The following is a 14,449-nucleotide window of genomic DNA, read 5'->3' on the forward strand; positions in this document are numbered from 1 at the left end:
CGGGCCTTGCATAGTAGGCTGAGAAGTGAGTTCTGGCTATTAGGTACGACATATATATATATATATATATATATATATATGTCGTACCTAGTAGCCAGAACGCACTTCTCAGCCTACTATGCAAGGCCCGATTTGCCTAATAAGCCAAGTTTTCCTGAATTAATATATTTTCTCTAATTTTTGTCTTATGAAATGATAAAGCTACCCTTTTCATAATGTATGAGGTCATTTTTTTTTATTGGAGTTAAAATTAACGTAGATATATATGACCGAACCTAACCAACTCTACCTAACCTAACCTAACCTATCTTTTTGGTTAGGTTAGGTTAGGTAGCCGAAAAAGTTAGGTTAGGTGAGGTTAGGTAGGTTAGGTAGTCGAAAAAACATTAATTCATGAATACTTGGTTTATTAGGCAAATCGGGCCTTGCATAGTAGGCTGAGAAGTGCATTCTGGCTACTAGGTACGACATATATATATATATATATATATATATATATATATATATATATATATATATATATATATATATATATATATATATATATATATATATATATATATATATATATGACTGAAAACTCACACCCCAAAAGTGACTCGAACCCATACTCCCAGGAGCAACGCAACTGGTAACTACAGGACGCCTTAATCCGCTTGACCATCACGACCGGACATAACGAAGTGATAGCCAAAGCTATTTGAACCACTTCCCCGCCGGCACTCAGATGGCAATCTTGGGCATAGCGTTTTATCAAATCACCTCATTCTTTGGGGCACACGTGAGGAACACAAATGCGAACAAGCCTGAATGGTCCCCAGGACTATATGCAACTGAAAACTCACACCCCAGAAGTGACTCGAACCCATACTCCCAGGAGCAATGCAACTGGTAACTACAGGACGCCTTAATCCGCTTGACCATCATGACCGGACATAAGGAAGTGATGAAAGAAGTAGATGGTGCCCTCGGGAAGTGGAGATGTTTGAGATGTATATATATCTCGAAGTCTCTACTTCTTTTGTAGGGTCTGATGGTGTAGTGGGTTAAAGCATACTAGTTATGGCAGCTACTGGAAGGTAGTTGTGCTTTCTGGGTTCGAGTCTCATTGGTGGGTGTTGTCCAAAGATTGTTAATCTTCCCTTGTGGTTTATGCAAGTATAGGCTTATAAGCTGGACACGAGTTCTCTCACATTGACAGTGGCTTGACGAAAAATGCAGACTAACCTCACACTCATCTGGTGCCCTCGGGAAGTGGAGATGTTTGAGATGTATATATATCTCGAAGTCTCTACTTCTTTTGTATTGTCTGATGGTGTAGTGCGTTAAAGCATACTAGTTATGGCAGCTACTGGAAGGTAGTTGTGCTTTCTGGGTTCGAGTCTCACTGGTGGGTGTTGTCCAAAGATATATATATATATATATATATATATATATATATATATATATATATATATATATATATATATATATATATATATATATATATATATATATATATATATATATATATAGTTTACAGAAAACACACACTTATATAACAATCAGTGTTCGAAGACCTCGTCCAGCTCTTCGGGGGTCGGGTGCGCACCCAAGATACAGCACGCATTTCCCCTCTGAACAGCGACACTGAGGCGCTGGAACATGAAACTGGGTCTCTAGTCTTCCCAATGAGTTCCTCGCCCAGCTCCTTCAGGAACTTAAGTGCACATTTACCCCAGAGCCGCCCAGAGTCTCAGAAGCATATATATATATATATATATTATTAAATATGACCGAAAAAGTAAGATTAATAATTCTAACACGAATTTTCTCAATCTTTCGTACATTACGCTTCACTGTTGGAGGTAAATCAAAAATCACTTCTCCAAAATTCATTTTTTATTTCTAGTCTGACGCGACACGGGCGCGTTTCGTAAAACTTATTACATTTTCAAAGACTTCACAAATACACAACTGATTAGAACTTGCGTTTCTCTGATTTTATATCTACATTTGAGTGAGGTGGGAAGGGTGATGTGGCATTAACACAAGACAGAACAATAGGGGATATTAATAGGGTATTAAAAGTATCAACACAAGACAGAACAGAAACAATGGGTATTGAATAGAAGTGTTTGTAGAAAGCCTATTGGTCCATATTTCTTGATGCTTCTATATTGGAGCGGAGTCTTGAGGTGGGTAGAATATAGTTGTGCAATAATTGGCTGTTGATTGCTGGTGTTGACTTCTTGATGTGTAGTGCCTCGCAAACGTCAAGCCGCCTGCTATCGCTGTATCTATCAATGATTTCTGTGTTGTTTACTAGGATTTCTCTGGCGATGGTTTGGTTATGGGAAGAGATTATATGTTCCTTAATGGAGCCCTGTTGCTTATGCATCGTTAAACGCCTAGAAAGAGATGTTGTTGTCTTGCCTATATACTGGGTTTTTTGGAGCTTACAGTCCCCAAGTGGGCATTTGAAGGCATAGACGACGTTAGTCTCTTTTAAAGCGTTCTGTTTTGTGTCTGGAGAGTTTCTCATGAGTAGGCTGGCCGTTTTTCTGGTTTTATAGTAAATCGTCAGTTGTATCCTCTGATTTTTGTCTGTAGGGATAACGTTTCTATTAACAATATCTTTCAGGACCCTTTCCTCCGTTTTATGAGCTGTGGAAAAGAAGTTCCTGTAAAATAGTCTAATAGGGGGTATAGGTGTTGTGTTAGTTGTCTCTTCGGAGGTTGCATGTCTTTTCACTTTCCTTCTTATGATGTCTTCGATGAAACCATTGGAGAAGCCATTATTGACTAGGACCTGCCTTACCCTACAGAGTTCTTCGTCGACTTGCTTCCATTCTGAGCTGTGGCTGAGAGCACGGTCGACGTATGCGTTAACAACACTCCTCTTGTACCTGTCAGGGCAGTCGCTGTTGGCATTTAGGCACATTCCTATGTTTGTTTCCTTAGTGTAGACTGCAGTGTGGAAACCTCCGCCCTTTTCCATGACTGTTACATCTAGAAAAGGCAGCTTCCCATCCTTTTCCGCCTCGTAAGTGAAACGCAGCACGGAACTCTGCTCAAATGCCCCCTTCAGCTCCTGCAGATGTCTGACATCAGGTACCTGTGTAAAAATGTCGTCAACATACCTGCAGTATATGGCCGGTTTCAAGTTCATGTCGACTAAGACTTTTTGCTCGATGGTACCCATGTAGAAGTTTGCAAACAGGACACCTAGGGGAGAACCCATGGCGACCCCATCTACTTGCTTATACATGTGCCCATCCGGGCTCAAGAAGGGTGCCTCTTTAGTACAAGCTTGGAGTAGTTTCCTCAGAATACTTTCTGGCATGTCAAGAGGAGTACAGGCTGGATCACGATACACTCTGTCGGCTATCATTCCGATTGTCTCGTCCACAGGTACGTTGGTAAACAGCGATTCTACGTCCAACGAGGCTCTTATCCCTGTGGCCCGTGCGCCCCGCAGTAAGTCCACAAATTCCTTTGGAGACTTCAGGCTGAAGGCGCAAGGAACATAAGGAGTCAGCAGGCCGTTGAGTCGCTTCGCCAGTCTGTACGTGGGTGTGGGTATCTGGCTAATGATTGGCCGAAGTGGGTTTCCAGGCTTGTGCGTCTTGACATTTCCATACGCATATCCAGGTTTATATTCCCCAATGATCTTTGGCAGGTGGAGTCCGGATTTCTTGGCGTTCACAGTTTCGATCAGTTTGTTGACCTTTGCTTTTAATTCGGCTGTAGTGTCCTTCGTTACCCTTTGGAACTTAGTTTGGTCAGAGAGTATGATGTTCATTTTCGCCAGATATTCGTCTTTTTTAAGAATGACATATATTGGCGACTTGTCACCTCTCCTGACAACTATCTCCTTGTTCTCACGAAGGCTTTTAGCTGCCGCTTTAAGCTCGGGGGACAGTATGGTGCTTCTGTAGTTGCCTCGATTCTTTCCTCCTTCTGCAATAAGTTCTGCTTGTAAGGTATCTTTGGTAGTGACCTTCTTTTGTGTCTCGAGGTCGAATATGTCGTCCAACAGAATTTCCAACTCTACTTTCCGGGCCATTTCACTCGGTCTGGACATAACATGACAATTTATGCCCAGATTTAGGAGAGTGACTTGGTCCTCAGTGAGGTTAATTCCTGCAAGGTTCAGGAAGCCATCTCTTGGTCGTGGAATTGCCATAGGTCCTCCATATAATGTTGTTAGTTTCTTGATAATCCTTGTTTCAGTGCTGAGGTGATGTTGGTCTGTGAGGATGTCGAGGTGTTGTTCAATGCGGGTACGGATACTATGGTCGATGTTGCTATTTCTCCACTCGTTTGTAGCATGAAGTAGTTGCGTTTTGTTGTCTTTGATTTCATTCTCATGATTTCATGAGCAGAGTTCCGTGCTGCGTTTCACTTACGAGGCGGAAAAGGATGGGAAGCTGCCTTTTCTAGATGTAACAGTCATGGAAAAGGGCGGAGGTTTCCACACATAAACTGCCATGGGCATAAACTGTCATGTTATGTCCAGACCGAGTGAAATGGCCCGGAAAGTAGAGTTGGAAATTCTGTTGGACGACATATTCGACCTCGAGACACAAAAGAAGGTCACTACCAAAGATACCTTACAAGCAGAACTTATTGCAGAAGGAGGAAAGAATCGAGGCAATTACAGAAGCACCATACTGTCCCCCGAGTTCAAAGCGGCAGCTAAAAGCCTTCGTGAGAACAAGGAGATAGTTGTCAGGAGAGGTGACAAGTCGCCAATATATGTCATTCTTAAAAAAGACGAATATCTGGCGAAAATGAACATCATACTCTCTGACCAAACTAAGTTCCAAAGGGTAACGAAGGACACTACAGCCGAATTAAAAGCAAAGGTCAACAAACTGATCGAAACTGTGAACGCCAAGAAATCCGGACTCCACCTGCCAAAGATCATTGGGGAATATAAACCTGGATATGCGTATGGAAATGTCAAGACGCACAAGCCTGGAAACCCACTTCGGCCAATCATTAGCCAGATACCCACACCCACGTACAGACTGGCGAAGCGACTCAACGGCCTGCTGACTCCTTATGTTCCTTGCGCCTTCAGCCTGAAGTCTCCAAAGGAATTTGTGGACTTACTGCGGGGCGCACGGGCCACAGGGATAAGAGCCTCGTTGGACGTAGAATCGCTGTTTACCAACGTACCTGTGGATGAGACAATCGGAATGATAGCCGACAGAGTGTATCGTGATCCAGCCTGTACTCCTCTTGACATGCCAGAAAGTATTCTGAGGAAACTACTCCAAGCTTGTACTAAAGAGGCACCCTTCTTGAGCCCGGATGGGCACATGTATAAGCAAGTAGATGGGGTCGCCATGGGTTCTCCCCTAGGTGTCCTGTTTGCAAACTTCTACATGGGTACCATCGAGCAAAAAGTCTTAGTCGACATGAACTTGAAACCGGCCATATACTGCAGGTATGTTGACGACATTTTTACACAGGTACCTGATGTCAGACATCTGCAGGAGCTGAAGGGGGCATTTGAGCAGAGTTCCGTGCTGCGTTTCACTTACGAGGCGGAAAAGGATGGGAAGCTGCCTTTTCTAGATGTAACAGTCATGGAAAAGGGCGGAGGTTTCCACACTGCAGTCTACACTAAGGAAACAAACATAGGAATGTGCCTAAATGCCAACAGCGACTGCCCTGACAGGTACAAGAGGAGTGTTGTTAACGCATACGTCGACCGTGCTCTCAGCCACAGCTCAGAATGGAAGCAAGTCGACGAAGAACTCTGTAGGGTAAGGCAGGTCCTAGTCAATAACGGCTTCTCCAATGGTTTCATCGAAGACATCATAAGAAGGAAAGTGAAAAGCCATGCAACCTCCGAAGAGACAACTAACACAACACCTATACCCCCTATTAGACTATTTTACAGGAACTTCTTTTCCACAGCTCATAAAACGGAGGAAAGGGTCCTGAAAGATATTGTTAATAGAAACGTTATCCCTACAGACAAAAATCAGAGGATACAACTGACGATTTACTATAAAACCAGAAAAACGGCCAGCCTACTCATGAGAAACTCTCCAGACACAAAACAGAACGCTTTAAAAGAGACTAACGTCGTCTATGCCTTCAAATGCCCACTTGGGGACTGTAAGCTCCAAAAAACCCAGTATATAGGCAAGACAACAACATCTCTTTCTAGGCGTTTAACGATGCATAAGCAACAGGGCTCCATTAAGGAACATATAATCTCTTCCCATAACCAAACCATCGCCAGAGAAATCCTAGTAAACAACACAGAAATCATCGATAGATACAGCGATAGCAGGCGGCTTGACGTTTGCGAGGCACTACACATCAAGAAGTCAACACCAGCAATCAACAGCCAATTATTGCACAACTATATTCTACCCACCTCAAGACTCCGCTCCAATATAGAAGCATCAAGAAATATGGACCAATAGGCTTTCTACAAACACTTCTATTCAATACCCATTGTTTCTGTTCTGTCTTGTGTTGATACTTTTAATACCCTATTAATATCCCCTATTGTTCTGTCTTGTGTTAATGCCACATCACCCTTCCCACCTCACTCAAATGTAGATATAAAATCAGAGAAACGCAAGTTCTAATCAGTTGTGTATTTGTGAAGTCTTTGAAAATGTAATAAGTTTTACGAAACGCGCCCGTGTCGCGTCAGACTAGAAATAAAAAATGAATTTTGGAGAAGTGATTTTTGATTTACCTCCAACAGTGAAGCGTAATGTACGAAAGATTGAGAAAATTCGTGTTAGAATTATTAATCTTACTTTTTCGGTCATATTTAATAATATATGTCTACAGGAAAGACTGCTACCAAAATATACTAATATATATATATATATATATATATATATATATATATATATATATATATATATATATATATATATATATATATATATATATATATATATATATATATATATATATATATGTCGTACCTAGTAGCCAGAACGCACTTCTCAGCCTACTATGCAAGGCCCAATTTGCCTACTAAGCCAAGTTTTCATGAATTATTTGTTTTTCGACTACCTAACCTACCTAACCTGACCTAACCTAACTTTTTCTGCTACCTAACCGAACCTAACCTATAAAAGATAGGTTAGGTTAGGTTAGGTAGGGATGGTTAGGTTCGGTCATATATCTACGTTAATTTTAACTCTAATAAAAAAAAATTGACCTCATACATAATGAAATGGGTAGCTTTATCATTTCATAAGAAAAAAATTAGAGAAAATATATTGATTCAGGAAAACTTGGCGTATTAGGCAAATCGGGCCTTGCATAGTAGGCTGAGAAGTGCGTTCTGGCTATTAGGTACGACATATATATATATATATATATATATATATGTCGTACCTAGTAGCCAGAACTCACTTCTCAGCCTACTATTCAAGGCCCGATTTGCCTAATAAGTCAAGTTTTCCTGAATTAATATATTTACTATAATTTTTTTCTTATGAAATGATAAAGCAACCCTTTTCTCTATGTATGAGGTCAATTTTTTTTTATTAGAGTTAAAATTAATGTAGATATATGACCGAACCTAACCAACCCTACCTAACCTAACCTAACCTATATTTATAGGTAAAGTTAGGTTAGGTAGCCAAAAAAAGCTAGGTTAGGTTAGGTTAGGTAGGTTAGGTAGACGAAAAAACATTAATTCATGAAAACTTGGCTTATTAGGCAAATCAGGCCTTGAATAGTAGGCTGAGAAGTGCGTTCTGGCTATTAGGTACGACATATATATATATATATATATATATATATATATATATATATATATATATATATATATATATATAGATATATATATATATATATATATATATATATATATATATATATATATATATATATATATATATATATATTAGCATATTTTGGTAGCAGTCTTTCCTGTTGACATATATTATTAAATATGACCGAAAAAGTAAGATTAATAACTCTAACACGAATTTTCTCTATCTTACATTTCTTTTCACTGTTGGTGGTAATTCAAATGATCAATTCTCCAAAATTCATTTTTATTTCTAGTCTGACGCGACACTTGAGCGCGTTTCGTATAACTTATTACATTTTCAAAGACTTTAGTTTACAAACACACAACTGAAACTGAATAGAGCTTACACATTTTCGAGTTTATATCTACATTTGGGTGAGGTGGATGAGGTGAAAACAAACTTTCAACAATGGGTATTGAATGGGTATTAAATTCAAACACAAGACAGAACACGAAACAATGGGTATTGAATGGAAGTAATTGTAGAAAGCCTATTGGTCCATATTTCTTGATGCTTCTATATTGGAGCGGAGTCTTGAAGTGGGTAGAATATAGTTGTGCATTAATTGGCTGTTGATTGCTGGTGTTGACTTCTTGATGTGTAATGCCTCGCAGACATCAAGCCGTCTGCTATCGCTGTATCTATCGATGATTTCTGTGTTGTTTGCTAATATTTCTTCTGGTGATGGTTTGTTTGTGGGAAAAGATTATATGTTCCTTAATGGAGCACTGTTGCTTATGCATCGTTAAACGCCTGGAAAGAGATGTTGTTGTCTAGCCTATATACTGGGTTTTTTGAGGCTTACAGTCCCCAAGAGGGCATTTGAAGGCATAGACGACGTTGGTCTCTTTTAAAGCGTTCTGCTTTGTGTCTGGAGAGTTTCTCATGAGTAGGCTGGCCGTTTTTCTGGTTTTATAGTAAATCGTCAGTTGTATCCTCTGATTTTTGTCAGACGATTTTTTGGCAAGTCGAAGAAGAACTCTGTAGGGTAAGGCAGGTCCGAGTCAACAATGGCTTCTCCAATGGTTTCGTGGAAGACATCATAAGAAGGAAAGTGAAACGCCATGAACCTCTGAAGAGACAACTAACACAACACCTATACCCCCTATTAGACAATTTTACAGGAACTTCTTTTCCACAGCCCATAAAACGGAGGAAAGGGTCCTGAAAGATATTGTCAGTAGAAACGTTATCCCTACAGACAAAAATCAGAAGATACAACTGACGATTTACTCTAAAACCAGAAAAACGGCCAGCCTACTCATGAGAAACTCTCCAGAGTTTAGAACACTTTCCTGGTGGGAAAGTGTTCTAAAGTTGTATAACTTCACTCTCGTGTTTAGGAGAGTTGTGCATCAAGCATAGACACAGTGTTTTCCCATATTAACAGGGACTTGATGAAAAACGTAAAAATGACCCCTCACTTGCTCTAGTGCTCTTGGGAGATGGTGGTCTTTGGTGTGTATAAATACTCCGAAATTACCATCTCTTTTAAGGGTCTGAGCGTGGTGCAGTGGGTTAAAGGCGTACCTGTTATGCCAGTTGCTGGAAGGCTTCTGTGCTGGCTAGGGTTCGAGTCTCCTGGTGGGAAAGTGTTCTAAAGTTGTATAACTTCACTCTCGTGTTTAGGAGAGTTGTGCATCAAGCATAGACACAGTGTTTTCCCATATTAACAGGGACTTGATGAAAAACGTAAAAATGACCCCTCACTTGCTCTAGTGCTCTTGGGAGTTGGTGGTCTTTGGTGTGTATAAATACTCCGAAATTACCATCTCTTTTAAGGGTCTGAGCGTGGTGCAGTGGGTTAAAGGCATACCTGTTATGCCAGTTGCTGGAAGGCTTCTGTGCTGGCTAGGGTTCGAGTCTCCTGGTGGGAAAGTGTTCTAAAGTTGTATAACTTCACTCTCGTGTTTAGGAGAGTTGTGCATATATATATATATATATATATATATATATATATATATATATATATATATATATATATATATATATATATATATATATATTTGTGCAATAATTGGCTGTTGATTGCTGGTGTTGACTTCTTGATGTGTAGTGCCTCGCAAACGTCAAGCCGCCTGCTATCGCTGTATCTATCGATGATTTACTAGAAATCCTAGTAAACAACACAGTAATCATATATATATATATATATATATATATATATGTCGCACCTAGTAGCCAGAACGCACTTCTGAGAAGTGCGTTCTGGCTACTTAAGCGGCTTAACCTACCTAACCTTACCTAACCTCTATTTTTCGGCTACCTAACCTAACCTAACGTATAAAGATAGGTTAGGTTAGGTTAGGTAGGGTTGGTTAGGTTCGATCATATATCTACGTTAATTTTAACTCCAATAAAAAAAAATTGACCTCCTACATAATGAAATGGGTAGCATTATCATTTCATAAGAAAAAAATTAGAAAAAATATATTAATTCAGGAAAACTTGGCTTATTAGGCAAATCGCGCATTGCATAGTAGGCTGAGAAGTGCGTTCTGGCTACTAGGTACGACATATGTCTCTCTCTCTCTCTGTATATATACATATATATATATATATATATATATATATATATATATATATATATATATATATATATATATATATATATATATATATATATATATATATATATATATATGCTTCTGAGACTCTGGGCGGCTCTGGGGTAAATGTGCACTTAAGTTCCTGAAGGAGCTGGGTGAGGAACTCATTGGGAAGACTAGAGACCCAGTTTCATGTTCCAGCGCCTCAGTGTCGCTGTTCAGAGGGGAAATGCGTGCTGTATCTTGGGTGCGCACCCGACCCCCGAAGAGCTGGACGAGGTCTTCGAACACTGATTGTTATATAAGTGTGTGTTTTCTGTAAACTATATATTTATATATATATATATATATATATATATATTTATATATATATATATATATATATATATATATATATATATATATATACATATATATACATGTATATATATACATATATATATATATATGCAAACAAGCCTGATTGGTCCCCAGGACTATATGCGACTGAAAACTCACACACCAGAAGTGACTCGAACCCATACTCCCAGGAGCAACGCAACTGGTAACTACAGGACTCCTTAATCCGCTTAACCATCACGACTGGACATAAGGAACTGATAGTCGAAGCTATTTGAACCACTTCCCCGCCTGCATATATATATATATATATATATATATATATATATATATATATATATATATATATATATATATATATATATATATATATATATATATATATAACTGAAAACTCACACCCCAGAAGTGACTCGAACCCATACTCCCAGAAGCAACGCAACTGGTATGTACAAGACGCCTTAATCCACTTGACCATCACGACCGGACATAATGAGGTGATAGCCGAGGCTATTTGAACCACCCCACCGCCGGCACTCGGATAGTTATCTTGGGCATAGCATTTTACCAAATCACCTCATTCTTAGGGGCACACGTGAGGAACACAAATGCGAACAAGCCAGAATGGTCCCCTGGACAATATGCAACTGAAAACTCACACCCCAGAAGTGACTCGAACCCATACTCCCAGAAGCAACGCAACTGGTATGTACAAGACGCCTTAATCCACTTGACCATCACGACCGGACATAATGAGGTGATAGCCGAGGCTATTTGAACCACCCCACCGCCGGCACTCGGATAGTTATCTTGGGCATAGCATTTTGCCAAATCACCTCATTCTTAGGGGCACACGTGAGGAACACAAATGCGAACAAGCCAGAATGGTCCCCTGGACAATATGCAACTGAAAACTCACACCCCAGAAGTGACTCGAACCCATACTCCCAGAAGCAACGCAACTGGTATGTACAAGACGCCTTAATCCACTTGACCATCACGACCGGACATAATGAGGTGATAGCCGAGGCTATTTGAACCACCCCACCACCGGCACTCGGATAGTTATCTTGGGCATAGCATTTTACCAAATCACCTCATTCTTAGGGGCACACGTGAGGAACACAAATGCGAACAAGCCAGAATGGTCCCCTGGACAATATGCAACTGAAAACTCACACCCCAGAAGTGACTCGAACCCATACTCCCAGAAGCAACGCAACTGGTATGTACAAGACGCCTTAATCCACTTGACCATCTTGTTTGATGAGCTTGTTCGCATTTGTGTTCCTCACGTGTGCCCCTAAGAATGAGGTGATTTGGTAAAATACTATGCCCAAGATAACTATCCGAGTGCCGGCGGTGGGGTGGTTCAAATAGCCTCGGCTATCACCTCATTATGTCCGGTCGTGATGGTCAAGTGGATTAAGGCGTCTTGTACATACCAGTTGCGTTGCTTCTGGGAGTATGGGTTCGAGTCACTTCTGGGGTGTGAGTTTTCAGTTGCATATTGTCCAGGGGACCATTCTGGCTTGTTCGCATTTGTGTTCCTCACGTGTGCCCCTAAGAATGAGGTGATTTGGTAAAATGCTATGCCCAAGATAACTATCCGAGTGCGGGCGGTGGGGTGGTTCAAATAGCCTCGGCTATCACCTCATTATGTCCGGTCGTGATGGTCAAGTGGATTAAGGCGTCTTGTACATACCAGTTGCGTTGCTTCTGGGAGTATGGGTTCGAGTCACTTCTGGGGTGTGAGTTTTCAGTTGCATATTGTCCAGGGGACCATTCTGGCTTGTTCGCATTTGTGTTCCTCACGTGTGCCCCTAAGAATGAGGTGATTTGGTAAAATGCTATGCCCAAGATAACTATCCGAGTGCCGGCGGTGGGGTGGTTCAAATAGCCTCGGCTATCACCTCATTATGTCCGGTCGTGATGGTCAAGTGGATTAAGGCGTCTTGTACATACCAGTTGCGTTGCTTTTGGGAGTATGGGTTCGAGTCACTTCTGGGGTGTGAGTTTTCAGTTGCATATTGTCCAGGGGACCATTCTGGCTTGTTCGCATATATATATATATATATATATATATATATATATATATATATATATATATATATATATATATATATATATATATATATATATATATATTTATATATTATTAAATATGACCGAAAAACTAAGATTAATAATTCTAACACGAATTTTCTCAATCTTTCGTACATTTCTTTTCACTGTTGGAGGTAAATCAAAAATCAATTCTCCAAAATTCATTTTTATTTCTAGTCTGACGCGACACGAGCGCGTTTCGTAAAACTTATTACATTTTCAAAGACTTTAGTTTACGAATACACAACTGAATAGAACTTACGTATCTCCGATTTTATATCTATATTTGAGTGAGGTGGATGGGGTGAGGTGGCATTAATAGGGTATTAATTTCATCAACACAAGACAGAACAAGAGGTGGCATTAATAGGGTATTAATTTCATCAACACAAGACAGAACACGAAACAATGGGTATTGAATAGAAGTGTTTGTAGAAAGCTTATTGGTCCATATTTCTTGATGCTTCTATATTGGAGCGGAGTCTTGAGGAGGGTAGAATATAGTTGTGCATTAATTGGCTGTTGATTGCTGGTGTTGACTTCTTGATGTGTAGTGCCTCGCAAACGTCATGCCGCCTGCTATCGCTGTATCTATCGATGATTTCTGTGTTGTTTACTAGGATTTCTCTGGCGATGGTTTGGTTGTGGGAAGAGATTATATGTTCCTTAATGGAGCCCTGTTGCTTATGCATCGTTAAACGCCTAGAAAGAGATGTTGTTGTCTTGCCTATATACTGGGTTTTTTGGAACTTACAGTCCCCAAGAGGGCATTTGAAGGCATAGATGACGTTAGTCTCTTTTAAAGCGTTCTGTTTTGTTTCTGGAGAGTTTCTCATGAGTAGGCTGGCCGTTTTTCTGGTTTTATAGTAAATCGTCAGTTGTATCCTCTGATTTTTGTCTGTAGGGATAACGTTTCTATTAACAATATCTTTCAGGACCCTTTCCTCCGTTTTATGAGCTGTGGAAAAGAAGTTCCTGTAAAATAGTCTAATAGGGGGTATAGGTGTTGTGTTAGTTGTCTCTTCAGAGGTTGCATGGCGTTTCACTTTCCTTCTTATGATGTCTTCGACGAAACCATTGGAGAAGCCGTTGTTGACTAGGACCTGCCTTACCCTACAGAGTTCTTCGTCGACTTGCTTCCATTCTGAGCTGTGCCTGAGAGCACGGTCGACATATGCGTTAACAACACTCCTCTTGTACCTGTCTGGGCAGTCGCTGTTGGCATTTAGGCACATTCCTATGTTCGTTTCCTTAGTGTAGACTGCAGTGTGGAAACCTCCGCTCTTTTCCATGACTGTTACATCTAGAAAGGGCAGCTTCCCATCCTTTTCCATCTCGTAAGTGAAACGCAGCACGGAACTCTGCTCAAATGCCTCCTTCAGCTCCTGCAGATGTCTGACATCAGGTACCTGTGTAAAAATGTCGTCAACATACCTGCAGTATATGGCCGGTTTCAAGTTCATGTCGACTAAGACTTTTTGCTCGATGGTACCCATGTAGAAGTTTGCAAACAGGACACCTAGGGGAGAACCCATGGCGACCCCATCTACTTGCTTATACATGTGCCCATCCGGGCTCAAGAAGGGTGCCTCTTTAGTACAAGCTTGGAGTAGTTTCCTCAGAATATTTTCTGGTATGTCAAGAGGAGTACAGGCTGGATCA

Source organism: Procambarus clarkii, chromosome 73 (assembly GCF_040958095.1).
Source record: "Procambarus clarkii isolate CNS0578487 chromosome 73, FALCON_Pclarkii_2.0, whole genome shotgun sequence".
NCBI classification, from domain to species: domain Eukaryota; kingdom Metazoa; phylum Arthropoda; class Malacostraca; order Decapoda; family Cambaridae; genus Procambarus; species Procambarus clarkii.